The sequence below is a fragment of the Canis lupus genome, chromosome 2 (assembly GCF_048164855.1).
Source record: "Canis lupus baileyi chromosome 2, mCanLup2.hap1, whole genome shotgun sequence".
Taxonomy (NCBI): Eukaryota; Metazoa; Chordata; class Mammalia; order Carnivora; family Canidae; genus Canis; species Canis lupus.
The window spans coordinates 22,227,013-22,242,363 of NC_132839.1; the positions used below are offsets into that span (position 1 = coordinate 22,227,013).

Here is a 15,351-nt window from a genome sequence, read left to right on the forward strand (position 1 = left end):
CCACGTCAGGCTCCTGGTGCATGGAGCCTGCTTCTCCCTCTGCCTATGTCTCTTCCCCTCTCTCTCTCTCTCTCTGTGTGTGTGTGACTATCGTAAATAAAAAATAAAAATGTAAAAAAAGAAATGTATTGGAATTTTCACATGGCCATGGTAATAGTTCTACAAAATAATTATGAAATATTTTTACACCTTCCATATGTTAGTCATCCAAAGTCATCTTGATACTTGTAGTCTCTTTTGAAACACTCAGGAAAACAATAAAACATTCATATTGTACTGATATATTTAATATCTAAAGAGAAGTCAATAGTCAAAACTATTACAGTCCTATTTTTGTAGGCTTGTTGTAAGGAAGGCTAACTATTCTAGACTCATTAGTTTATTTAAAAAAAAAAAAGCTTAAAACTTATCAAAAGAATTTTCAATTTTCTTTTAAAAAACCAACCCATTTATTTGAAGTCTATGCAAAAGACAAATAAAATAATGAAAAACTTAATCATGAAGCTAGTTTTAACTGAATAGGAAGAACATAATTATAAATTGTATTAGAGAAAGGAGGCAAAGAATAATCAACACTGCATTCTTCTAAAATTCTAATCTCAGTTCAATCATATATTTGAGGCTACTGACAAGTAAATTCAACTTTCAAGAGCTTTTTTTTTTTTTAATCTAAAAGGAAAAGTTTAGACTAATGATGATTAAAAGTTCCTTGAAGAGCTAAAATTTAACCATATATGATCACGACAAAATTTATTTAGAGGGCACCTGAGTGGCTCAGTCAGGTAAGTGTCTGCCTTCAACACAGGTAAGTGATCTCAGGGTCCCGGGATCAAGCCCCACATCAGGCTCCCTGCTCACCAGGGGAGTCTGTTTCTCCCTCTTCCTTTGCCCCTACCCCCGCTTGTGATCCCCCCTCTCTCTCAAATAAATAAAAAATAAAAATAAAGAGATTTTAAAAGTCACCATTCAAAAAAATTTATTTAGAAGTTTATTTTGTCATGAAAATACATGGGACATGTCCTTAGAACATGAAATTGGTACATTATTACCTAAAGCAATGAAGCTATCCCACGGGGCAGATTTACACACTGAAAAGACAAAAATTAAAAACAATTATAAGCAGAGCACCTGGGTGGCTCAGTTAGTTAAGAGGCTGCCTTCCTTCTGTTCAGGTCATGATCCCACCGTCCTGGGATGGAGCCACATCAGGCTCTCTGCTCAGCAGGGAAGTCTGCTTCTCCCTCTCTCTCTGCCCCTTCCCCCAATTGTGCTATCACTCACTCACTCTCTTTCAAAAGAAAATCCTTAAAAAAAAAAATTATAGGGCAGACCGGGTGGCTCAGCGGTTTAGTGCTGCCTTCAGCCCAGGGTGTGATCCTGGAGACCCGGGATCGAGTCCCACATCAGGCTCCCGTCATGGAGCCTGCTTCTCCCTCTGCCTGTCTCTCTCTCTCTCTAATAAATAAATAAATAATCTTAAAAAAAACAATTATAAGCAAAACTCCTATTTTTATATAGCTTATATTTGTTAAAATTTCTGTTGTTTTGCCCAAAATGTCTAGATTAAAACATTTTAATCTCCATCTTGTAAACCCACCATGAGGTGATACAAAAGGCTTGAGGTGTTACACAATTACTAATTCATAAAAATACTTGACTAAAAACTTTTACTACTATATAAAAGTATATTTGTGATTTTGTTTTTAACTCTATGTACTTTCTGTAAGATTCTGGCATTAACACAGGTATTCAGTTTAAGACAAACAGTATCTTAAACAATTTTGTTTCTTGAATACTAATAATTCCCTTTATGCCAAAAGCTCAGGAAGCTTCAAATACATGATGCAAAATATGTCAATTCATTATTATTTTTTTAAATTGTTAAATAAATAAACTAAAGAGAATCAGACCTGTAAATACAGAGAACTAATGGTTGCCAAAGCAGAGAGGAGTGGGGGGATGGGCAAAATGGGTGAAAGGAGGTGGAAAATACAGGCTTTGGGTTTGAAATGAGTAAGTCATGAGAACAAAAGGCACACTATAATTAATATAGTCAATAATATTGTGGGATCCCTGGGTGGCGCAGCGGTTTAGCGCCTGCCTTTGGCCCAGGGCGTGATCCTGGAGACCCGGGATAGAATCCCACATCGGGCTCCCAGTGCATGGGAGCCTGCTTCTCCCTCTGCCTATGTCTCTGCCTCTCTCTCTCTTTCTGTGTGACTATCATAAATAAATTTAAAAAAATTAAAAAAAATATTGTAATAGCCATCTATGATGATAGATGGTAGCTATACTTAAGATGAACACAACATACTGTGTAATTGTCAAGTCACTAAGTTGTATACTTGAAACTAATATGTGTGTCAACTACAGTAAAAAAAAGTCATTGATTATGGTTATAAATAGAAAATAAGTTATCCAGTAATAGCCTGGATGAGCATATATGTAGTTGAGTTGGATACTCTAAGTGTTGAAATTCCATTGTTAAAATCCACTGGCTGTTCTACAAAAAACAAACCAACAAAACTGAATTGTCTTAATCAAAACTCATACTTTCTTGAATTATCTTTATTGTTTATTTGAAATTAAGGTAAATCATACAAGAATATTTTAAATGTACCTGCACAGCTATTTTAAAGCTATTATTGAAGAATAAAAAGCACTTCAAAAAAGCGGTTACAACATGCAATCTTTTTCCCATTTAAAAACTTGGAAATAAAAAAAAAGCAGTATCATGCTAGGTAAAATAATAATTTTATTATAAATGCATATAGTATCACAATATGTAGGTAAAACAAATATTTTATAAATAGATCACAATTCCAATGTGATATGATTTGATTAAAGTACTTCAGCTTTATAGAACCTAAGCTCTACATCCACAGAGCACTGGTCCTTCGGTCTTTAAAACAATGTCTCTCAACACCGTTTTTTAACCCATGAACTTTTTGATAAACATAAAATTTCACCTACCAGGAAATCCAGAATACTTAAGCTGTCACATTCTCACAGAGAAGCATTATAGATTCTATTTAACCCCGAGTCAAAAAAAAATGCTATCTACTTTCATTTTCTGAAATTTGTAATAAAATTCATTTTATATAAAAAACGTGTATGAGGATCCCTGGGTGGCTCAGCGGTTTGGCGCCTGCCTTCAGCCTGGGACGTGATCCTGGAGTCCCAGGATCGAGTCCCACATAGGGCTCCCTGCATGGGGCCTGCTTCTCCCTCTACCTGGGTCTCTGCATCTCTCTCTCTCTCTCTCTCTCTCTCTCTCTCTCATGAATAAATAAATAAAATACTTTTTAAAAAATGTGTAATATGGCTTTCCAAAACATACCCCCATACCAAAGATGTGAACCCCCTAGAGGATATGTGCCCCTAGTGGATATTGGTTTAAGATCCATTTTACAAAAATGCTACACTTTCTGACTATACACAGTTACAGCAGAAATATTACAAGGAAATAAAAAAAATCTATTTAATCATTCCCACTATTTCTTAACAATCTTTACAATCAAAGTCTTATTATATCTTGATAAGGGTAGTTTCACTGGTGATTGTTTTCAAATAAGTTTTAAAAATGTGAATCTGGAATATCTCTAAGGAACGCAGAATAACTAACTGGTATTGTATTGGAGTATAAGGATATTCTGAGTGGAACACGAGATTACCGAATATATATGGGCACCACTACCTAATGTAAATTTGTTACTCTACTTACTACATTTATGGCAAATTTTAATCACAGAATATACCTGGCACATAGTAATATTAATTTTAAAAGCATTTGTTGAGGGATGCCTGAGTGGCTCAGTGGTTAAGCGTCTGCCTTTGACTCAGGTCATGATCCCGGGATCCTGGGATTAAGTTCTGCATCAGGTTCCCCACAGGGAGGCTGCTTCTCCCTCTGCCTATGTCTCTGCCTCTATCTCTGTGTCTCTTATGAATAAATAACTAAAATATTTTAAAAATAAATTAAGAAAAGCATTTGTTGAATGAAGGAAGAAGTGTCAAATCATAAACCATAATGTTGGGGAAATAATTTTTTTTTCTTCAATGTTCATAATAAGTTAAGTCCTGATCTTTGAAGACTGCCAGCTAGGTCTAAAATGAATATGAAAATAATTTAGACCAAGGGAGCTCAAAGAGAGATGGCTACACTGACACCTCCTAAACATGTTCAGAAGAGACTAAACCAACTGGAAAGATAAAGACTTACCAGAAACCTCCATGATTCTGGTCAAGCCTCTACATTTTGTTACTTATTACTATCAGTTATGAAATATGGAAAACAATTTTCATCTAACCTCAGAATAAATTACAGATTTGTCCTAAACTCCTTCAAAGAAAAATATAAAAATGAAAAACTACTACCTAGGCTATAATTGCATAATGGTTAAGTAAAGACTCTGGAGCCACCCTGCTCCTGATTGAATTGTAGCTCTGCCACCAGACTGTACAAGTGTGGGCAAATGACTTAATTTCTGAGCCTCAGTTTTCTCCTCTATAAAAGGCATATAATAACAACATCTACCTCATAGTAGGTTGGCTTGATATTAGATGAAATAATACATATAAAATTATATATATACATATAAAAGACTATACGACTGATTAATACAATTTCATCAGTGAAAATCCCAAATTTTATGACTCTGGCATAATGGATAATTAATTTGTAGATCACATAAGCTCCAGTTATCTTCCTATTTTCCAGTCTTGTTTCACCTTCCAGCTAATTTGGGGAAGAGAACACAATGTCTCTGCAAAAGTCTTATTTTTAAGAGAAAATTTCTTCTCCCAAAATTCCTTTTCTGAACATTACAGATCATACACGTTAAGTGGCACTGGAGATGCCACTGTATTCATAAACTAGAAATTCTTCCATTTCTCCTGGCAACTCCAGGAGAAAACCTGCAGATAGCCCCATTCTTTCTCCAGTGGATATATTCTCTGGAGGGATGACAAAGAAAATATGCATTTGAGATACTGTGATTTAAACTTTGCTAATGTAGCATTTTAATAATAAAGTATCTAATGTCCTCCTATTTAAAAGTACCTCTCTCTTTTTCTCTTTCTTTTAAGGAGGTAGGGAAAAGAAAACAGTGGGAAATTTAATAAGTAATATATTTTTCTCGGCTAGCTTTGTAAATTTTTGTTGAGAAATCTTTTCCCCAGTTTTTATTTAAATTCCAGTTAGTTAACATACAGTGTAATATTAGTTTCAGGTATACAATATAGCGATCTAAGACCTCCATACATCACCTGGTGCTCAGCACAAGTGCCTTCCTTCATCTCCACCACCTATTTCAGCCATCCCACCCATCCCCTGGCTCACCTCCCCTCTGACAACCATCAGTTTGTTCTCTATAATTAAGTCTGTTTCTTGGTTTTTCTTTTTCTCCCCTACATTCCTTTGTTTTGTTTTTTAAAGTTGAGAAATCTTACAGGCAGATACAGAGCTGATTTCATCAGAAACTACATAATCAGTTTATCTAAGATAACATGCCATACAAGATGATACTATATATTTCAAGAGTCAACAATAAAAGAGACAAGTTGGACACGTTGCAGGAACCAATTTACTTTAAAACTTGGAATCACCTGAATTGTTTTTATAAACTTATGTTGTGTATCAGTAGAGGACATTTGATGGGCCTTATAGGAGCTTTTGTGCTCTTTAGTTTGTCTTTCTTAATCAGGAAAAATAATACAGAAACCTATGCAATGAGAAAACCAGCTGGTGTGAATAAAGAAAGACACTTCAAACTATACAATTACTTTATACTAACTTGACATTCCTCTATGGAAACTGTCTACTACAGTAGAAAATAATTAAAACAGTGTCACCATCAACATACTTCCTTCTAAAAAGCAAACTACATTCAAGTTCCCAGTTCACTTTTACTTTCCACAATGCTCTTCCTCTTAATTATGTCACTGACAGACACCAACGTCCTTCCTGAAAATTGTATCTGCATGTATCCTATTGCAAGAAATCCCTTCTGTCACCTAGTCACCTGGGATACTGTGTGCCTGATCATACTACAAACTCCTAAAGTGTTTCTGTAATTCTCAAAGATGCTAATCAGATTTTCTTACATGCTTGTCCTTTTTTAAATTGAACTGGTTATTTCAAGATGGTATGATATATTTTTAAAAAATTGCTAAAACTAGTATTCATCTCTTAAAGCCCCCATTTTTCCTTTCAACAGACTTCTTACAGTCACTAAGTCTGGGCCGATGATTAAGAATAACAAACTGACTTTTTAAAGTGAATGAAAAGTAAAGAAATCATGCTTTACACTGAGAGACTTTACTTGGTCCTTTTTTTCATATTACTATGCATAGACATTAAAATTTAGTCACTAATAAATTCATTTGAAAAACCACTGGACTAATAAGCATAAGGCCCCTCAAATGCCTTCTACCCTTGTCCAACTACATCACTTAAAACTTGAGAAAAAATGCTTATGTATACAGTAGGTATATGTAATACTTATGTGCATATATGTTAGGTACCTTGAGTATATTTGTGCATTGAGGCAAATATCCTGTGTATATTTAGTTATATGTTTCAGATCTAATTAGCTCAAATCAAGAGTAGAAAATCTATTTCCTTTTATTCATAAAAGTACATAGTTACAGAGTCCAAAAGAGTTAATTCCTGAGAGTACTTCTAAAGAAAAGCACTGCCATGTGATCTACCCACCAACAATTTAGTCTGCTAAAAGACTAATATATGAAGATGGGGACCAACACACAATGCTTACACAGGCAAAAGTTTATTTATATTAAAAGGCACTCAACCAAGATAGCCTCATTCTCATCACCCTTAACTCCCATTACCCTAGGTAACAGTGAAGAGCAGAAAAAGCCACACCCTCCCCAAAAACGTTATGCACCAATCATATATGAGAGAGAGAGAAGGAGGAGGAGGAGGAGGAGGAGGAGGAGGAGGAGGAGGAGGAGGAGGAGGAGGAGGAGGAAGAAGAAGAAGAAGAAGAAGAAGAAGAAGAAGAAGAAGAAGAAGAAGAAGAAGAAGAAGAAGAAGAAGAAAAGGGAAAGAAGAGAGAGGAGAGGAGAGGGGAGGGGAGGGGAGGGGAGGGGAGGGGAGGGGAGGGGAGAGGAGAGGAGAGGAGAGGAGAGGAGAGGAGAGGAGAGGAGAGGAGAAAGGAGGGAGGGAGGGAGGGAGGGAGGGAGGGAAGGAAGGAGAGAGGGAAATGAGGAAAGAGGAAGAAACGAAAGAGGAAGAAACGAAAAAGCACAATATCTACTAGCAGGAAGCTAGTTATCAATTCCTACCTCTATGGTCAATCACTTCTATCTGTGTAATTTCATTCCTCAAAAACTACCAATTCTTAGAACCTTAACAATTACAGTGTCATAAAAGTAACTGAGCACATGAAAAACAGGAGGAAATGACTTGTAGCCACCTTGCTGCAACAGAGTTGTAAATCACCTGTATGTAAAAAGAAACAGTTTCTTTAGTTTCATAATGTTCATTCTAAAACTTTGAAGGAAATAGTGATTCAGTGGCTATCTATTACAACCAAAATATTTCTTAACCTGTATTTTAAAATATATCTTTAAAACACTGAATCTGAAGGTTAAAAGCAAACTTAGTCTAACATTGCCTTTTAACTTAGTCCATCTCCAACAAACAATGGCCAACCATGGTGCTACATAGGAAACAAGTTAATGCTAATGAACACCATGACACAGAAATTTATGATCTAGTGGAGAATATAGACAAAACAAGCAACTGCAATCTGGTCCAGTAAGTATCAGAATATGAGGGCATAGAGAAAAGCATCAGTCTTAGGATTTTAGAATACACTTCCTAAAAACACGGATGGCTAAACAAAACTTAAAAGATGAATAGCAAATGATTCAGAGAAAGCAAGGGACTGAGAAAGTGAGAAAGTTTCATTAGGCAGAGGGAAAAGTATAGGCAAAGAAAAGTTTACATACAGATATAAAAACATAAGAATACTTCAAACTTTCAAAATATTGCTTACACATCAAATTCTTAGCAGAAAGAAATGTAAAGAATATATGCTTTAAAATTAGACTAGACTTACAACCTTACTTGCTGAACTTCTTTCAGTTCCTCAAACGGAAATATACCTCAAAGAACATTTTAAAAGTTCAAGATATTCAGTTCTATTCTCTAATCAGGTCCCAGACATAACCCTGGGGAGTTGGGGGGGGGGGGGCATTATACCATATCTCAAAATTCTCCACAATGTGCCCATTTATTCCCCTATAAACCCCTATATCTTGACCAAATTACATTTATTCATTCAACAAGTACTTTTTAAGCACCTACTATGTTTTAGGCACTCCCTCTCTGTGCTTTCTCAAGGTCTCTTTCCTACATAACTTTTTAAATAAATAAAGGTGGAAAGATTAAGCACTTTAGCCAAAGGCCATCCTAAAATTAAAGCATTTCCTGTAAGGTTTTTTATTCTTTCTCAGTTTTCTGTTCTCTATTATTCTTACTCACAGAATATTATTACTAATAATAATTAGTAATAATATTATTCAGTATCAGCTCAAACTATAACCTTCATGAGAATAATTTTCCAACTTCTTTTCACTAAACCTGACTTTCTTCCTATGTATCAGGCCTAAATTAACAAGTACCTGCTAAGAATCTTCAACTTAAGGGTGAATATAGCCAAATCTAAAAAATTGGCAATTACCCCTACTAACACACACCCATTCTTCCTCTTTACTTCTCTATGCTGTTAATGACATCAGCATCCTTCCTAACCTTCAAACTCCCAACTTTGATTCTTTCCTATCTCTCTAGCCATAATACTAGTGCCAACTTGTATACCGCCTCTCCAACATCACTAGCATTACAACAGACAAATTATTCTCAAGTTTTCCATTCCCTCCTCCATTACTCTGGTTTAAGCCCTCTTCTCACATTGTTTCAACCCTTCCTACAACTGTGGAAAGATTCACTTTCCCAACAGGCTTTTCCTAAACCATGGGCTCAAACACTTTACTCTAATAACTCAAGTCTACAAATAGCTATGCATTACCAAATACCAGGTATAAACTATTCATTAATTCACTTAGCATTCAAAGGCCACCACAAAAGGCTCCAGTCTTTGAGAAAGAGAGGTACAGAATTTAGAGAAAAGAAAGACAAAAAACCAAAAAGGTTTAAATTTTAAATTATGTTTGTCATTATCAAACTTAACATTTGTCTGTTCCTCATCTAGAAATGAGAATAAGCTATCCGTTGACTTTTAAAAATTTTTCCACAACTATATTTTACATTTCTTTAAGTGCATTATGAAACCAAAAGGCCCTGAATCGTATGACCATGGTAACTGTCTAAAGAAAGAATTGTTTAGCATGGCCAGAACAGTGAGTGATACCTTACAGGGTGTTTGTTAAAGGCAGGAGAGCCATAGCACAAGCTAATAATTATTCCTTATATTGATTTTAAATTTATACCCTTCTAGCTTGTGTCTTCAAATAAATAGATCTGGCCTCAAGGTATCTGTACCACTAAGAAATTAAACATTAATAGCTCTCAAATCTACCCACAAAAGTATCAGTAGATAGATTTGAACATCTACTATCCCAATTTTTGCTAAATTTTAATGAATTACAGATAAATTGTCTAAGAAGCTATAGAATATTTTGATTAAAATTTTGAACTTTTGGGATGCCTGGGTAGCTCAGTGGTTGAGCACCTGCCTTCGGCCCAGGTCATGATCCTCGAGTGTCGGGATCAAGTCCCACATGGGGCTCCCTGCAAGGAGCCTGCTTCTCTCTGCCTATGTCTCTGCCTCTCTCTCTCTGTGTCTCTCATGAATAAATAAATAAAATATTTTAAAAAAAAATTTTTGAACTTTCATTAACAGAAATCAAAGGATCAACCCACATATTGACTTATAAAGATTAGGGGGGTTCTTTGACCTAGAGTGCATTCTATTTTATATCAAAATTGTTTCTTAAGCCAGACAAATAACCATAATTGCTGGGAAGTATTTAATTTGCTTCATTACTAATGGAAAACAAAGCTGTCATTCTCAAGTTGCTTCTTATTACTAGTACATAAAATACAACAATGGCAAAAACAATTCTTCAATCCTCTCCCATATGAAGCATTCTAACATGAAATAACAAACAGGACTCTACAGTTGGCCCCTGAATAATGCAAGGTTAGAGGGGTACTAACCTCATACAGTGGAAAATCTGTAACTTTTGACACTCGCAACAAATAATAAATAAATAGTCTACTTTCCACTGGGAAGTCTTACTGATAATATAAACAGTCAATTTACAAATATTGCATATGTTGTATGTGTTCTACATTGTATTCTTACAATTAAAAATGTTAAGAAAATCACAGGGAAGAGAAAAAAACATTTACTATACTATATTGAAAAGAATCGCATGTTAGAGGAACTGTGGAGCTCAAACCTGTGTTGTTCAAGTGTCAACTGTACTTATTCCAGATTGAGATGTTTTCTGAAAACCCTAGATGATAGTTTACCTCTTTTAAAACCCTAGATTTTTTAAAAAGGAAGCTTTTGCTTGTTGGCCATTAATAAGAACTGCAATATAATTCTGTTATCTATGAACACGGTGTTCCCTCACCTGGACATTCCAAGCACCCTTACTCTGAATTACCATAATATCTATCATCTATACAACTTGCTGAAACTCAAAGATGCTGATTTGGAAGTTGCCTGTTTGGCAGCCATCCCATTCAGGGAAAACACACCCCCTCTCTGGGAGGTCTTTCTTCCTCAATTTTAACAACATGGTTTCTAAGGAAGCTTTCATTTTCTTTGAAGAACTTGGCTTAGTCAAAATTCATCACTCCATGGTAAGTACCTGAACCAAGCAGAATCAAACTCTTTTCAAGTACTCCGTTCTCGCTCGAACTAAAAAAGAGTCAGTCTTTCTCTGATAGCATAAACTATAGGATGCACGGTCAAAAAGTGAGGAGGAGGTTGTATGTTTGCTAAACTTCCCATCACTTGGAAGAACCAGTCTATAATAAGAAAAAATGAAGCTGACAGGACTAAACAAATACAAAGATGGAAATGGAGATTCATGGGGTGCCTGGATGGCTCAGTCAGTTAAGTGTCCAACTCTTGATTTTGTCTCGGGCCATGATCTCAGGGTTTTGAGATTGAGCCCCACGGTGGGGTCTGCACTGGATGTGGAGCCTGCTTAGGATTCTCTCTCTTCCTTTCTTGAGAAGAGAAGAGAAAAAGAGAGTCATGACTGTGTTCAAATCCCTGATTCCAGTTCTCTCTGAGATCTCAGTAACAAGCCTACCCTTCCCTTTGTTTAGCTGTTCATCTCATCCTTTTTTATTACCTATACACCAGCTATTGGTCTCCATGTCCTTTCACATGTTTTCATTTTTTTTTTTTTTAAGATTTTATTTATTCATTCATGAGAGACAGAGAGAGAAAGAGACACAGGCACAGGCAGAGGGAGAAGCAGGCTCCACGTAGGGAACCCGACATGGGACTCAATCCAGGGTCTCCAGGTTCACACCCTGGGCTGAAGGTGGTGCTAAACCGCTGAGCCACCTGGGCTGCCCCTTCACATGATTTTTAAAAAACTACAGCACCAAACAAATTTGTTTATGTGGGTTGTATATATCAATATTAGCAGTATTAGAAATAAAACTGAGAACCTTATCTGGATATTCATATCTGTTTCTACATTTAATTAGTTGCTGCTACTGCTTTCCTTCATAGTATATGCAGATTGTTACTTAATATAGTTACTAAAGGTTAGATGAATATAGTATCTAACCATACCTATAAATGTTTCATACTCTGCTAGGTTAAAATCCACTGCTCTATCAGTTACTCGTGTATATTTTGTAGCATCATGCAATAGTCATTTGACAATACTGGTTCAATGGCCTATGACAATCTTTCAAGTTTTAACATTTTATAATACCAAAAATCACATTCTTTATAACACCACTAGACAGAAAACATACTTGGGGGGGTTGTCCAAACTATATACGTTTGGCCCTTGACTGGCTGCTGGGAGATAACCTCTAAGCCTTTTCAATACCTGCTCAAAAAGAGTGCCTTAGTTTACTAAGAACCTTGGGCTATACCAGATTATTTATGATAACATAGTGATTTCTGTTGGGGATCCTAGACTCAAACTGATGGAGTAACTAAGGTCAGCCACAGGGGGGCTCCACACCTATTATAGGACCAACTCTTAATAAAACTTCTGGACACTAAGACTCTGGTGAGAAAAAAAAAAAAAAAAGACTCTGGTGAGCTTTCTTGATTGACAACTGGTATTGTCACACAGCAGTTGGGAGAATTAAGCAGGTCTGTGTGACTCCAGCAAGAGAGGAAATTAGAAGCCTGTATCTAGTCTCTTCTTGCCTCTGCTGTATGCACTTTCTTCCTTTGCTGATTTTAATCCATATCCTTTTGTATAATAAGTGGTTACTGTGAGTCTGTTTTGACGAGTTCTGTTAGTCCTTCTAGAAAATCACTGAACTGGAGGGTGGTTTAAGGGACCTCAAACAACAACCATCAGTATCATCAGAAAAGTCATTAAGTATTTGGGAAGTTCTCAAATTTAAAAATAGAAGGTTCTTAAAATTCTAATTTTTATTTAAAAGCTCAAATTTTGCTTGAAAGCACCAAATATTGTCAGTTATTTTCCGTAAAGTGACAGGCTCGCTTTGTTCTTTTTCAAGAAAAATATCCATTAAATATTCAAATCTGAATTACCATAGTCTATTATTCTTTATAGCAAAAATAGTGTGCCATAAAAGCAGCACCTAGTTAAGCTCCTAAGTCAATCACACAACCGTTTTCCCCAAGACAATGTACTCAGGAATACAGTATTATGTGTGTACTGATGAATACAGTTTTATGTATATTTTCCATTTCACCACACAAAATATTTAAAAGACAAACTCTCAAGGACTGCAGCTTAAAATAATTCTTACTGCTACATCAAGATATTCTTAATTGAAACTGGTTTTCTTTTTTTCTACCAGTGTCTGGCAATGACAAACACAATGACTTAAACTAGTACAGTATGGTACCACTGCATGAAACAACTTTAAAATACCACAAGTTTTACCTCCCAGTGCACCACTGTGCCAACATCAACAAAGTGGAAACAGAAATAGGAGTTTAGTATTATGAAAACCATTTTAACATTACAGACCTCTTGAAACGGTCTCCAGCCTACCCTCCAGGTAGGGTTCAGAACTAATACCCAGTCGAAGTAGACTAGAAGAGGCTATCAATCCCAGGGAAGATATTCCAATCTCTTTCACAAACAACTTCAGCTCTTATACAGAAGACAAGGCCATCACCAGCATAACCAAAATTTTGATTAATTTCTATTTCTTTATGCGAAGATCACCCAGCCTCCATTTCTTATACATGGTTGTACTGTCATTGTTTATAAATAAGATCAACTCTATTATCAAGTACCTTATTTCCAAATAACTTATTAAATCAAACATTATATTTTACTGACGTGCTTCAAATGTTTTAACTTCCTAGCTTTGACATCTTTCTTCTGCCTACTAATATTTTGATGATCAACTGTTTTCTCTTTAGATTATTAATTTTTCCTTAGTTGAATCACAGGCTTCTGGAATTCCTTAAAATTCTTTTAAAATTCCTGTTTCTACTTAACAATTTGCTATATTCTTTACCTTTAACATATTTTAGCTGTTATTAAGTCTTACTTACTGATAACTTTAAGTTATGCACAAAGAAATGAACTTCAAGCCAGCTAACATGTAAATTTTCAAAATCAATCAATCCTTGACATTACTTGACATAGCAAACAACATAAGTCTTCCCTCTAGTCAAAAGATTATATACACCTGCTTCCTCTTCTTCCCCCCTAAAGCTTTTCCTCAAGGTACCCAATTAGCAACAATATCTTTCAACTACTATGCACACACACACAAAAAATAAATAAAAAGAAAACTACTATGCACACATCAATTCCAGAAAAGGCCTTTATTATATATAAAAATGTAATAGAAAGTGGGAGGCACAGCACAAAAAGTATTCAATAAATAGTTCTACAATAATCAATTAAATGTTTGGAAATAACTTAGATTCCCAAAAATAACAAAATAAATGCCAGATAAATTATTTAAAAAATGAAACTATGAAAACTATAGATTTATATATATGAATCTAGATAGATGACAATCTGTGCTTAGAAGCCAAAAAGAAAAAAATACACACAAAGATGACAGAGATTTTATTCCACAAAAAAAAAAAAAAAATGAATACGTCAAAATAAAAGTAAAGCAAAGTATTAAATGCACATAAATGCTCAAATAACCCACAAGGATTATCATAGTAGCTGTATACAATATGATTATATAAAACTGAATTATTTAATGGCTAGAGGACTAAATAAATTAGGTACATCCAATAGCAAACTATGTTGCTATTTAAAGGAATTCACAAAAAATCTCTGAGTCCTATTCAAACCACCCTATTTAAAATTACACCTTCCATTCTGGCACCACCAATACCCCTTTTATTATTATTTTTTTAAGATTTTATTTATTCATTCATGAGAGACAGAGAGAGAGAGAGAGGCAGAGACACAGGCAGAGGGAGAAGCAGGCCCCATGCAGGGAGCCTGACGTGGGACTCGATCCCCGGGACTCCAGGATCAGGCCCTAGGCTGAAGGCGGCGCTGAACCGCTGACCTACCCGGGCTGCCCCAATACCCCTTTAAAGTGAGCAACATTTTCTTCTTTTTTTGTCTTAGCACTTACTACCTCTAGCATTTTGCACAATTTATTACATTGTCTTTCTACTCCTGGCAAAATATAACCTCCAAAGGGGAAGCCATCTTCATCTGTTTATTTATTTGTTCTAAGTCATCCAGAACAGTGTTTGGTAAAGAGACAGGTTCTGAAAAAAATTTACCATTAAATAATAAACATACGAAAAAGTGGTAAATGGTTGACCTTAGAAAGTATAATTAGGGAACCTAAAGCCTGTAGTAGAATAATTTTATCCCTTATTTATTTACATTTATTTTTATTGAAGTATAGGTTGACAAACTTGAGATGTATAGCAGTGATTCAACAACACTATACATTATGCTGTGCTTACCGCAAATGTACCTACCATCTCTTATCATACAATGTTTTTACAATATCACAGACTGTGTTCCCTATGCTGTACCTTTCATCTCTGTGACATTGATTTCATAACTGAAAGCCTGTATTTCCAAACTCCTCTTCACTCATTTTGCACTGCCCCTCTGCCAACTACCATTTTGTTCTCTGTATTTATGGATCTGCTTCTACCTTTGTTATTT

General features: G+C 35.5%; 1 protein-coding gene across 1 annotated transcript in view; it reads right to left on the bottom strand.

Moving 5' to 3' along the window:
- RASA1 (RAS p21 protein activator 1) overlaps positions 1–15,351 on the bottom strand; it is a 108,807-nt gene that overhangs the window by 55,538 nt on the left and 37,918 nt on the right. The gene's annotated exons all lie outside the window — the stretch shown is intronic.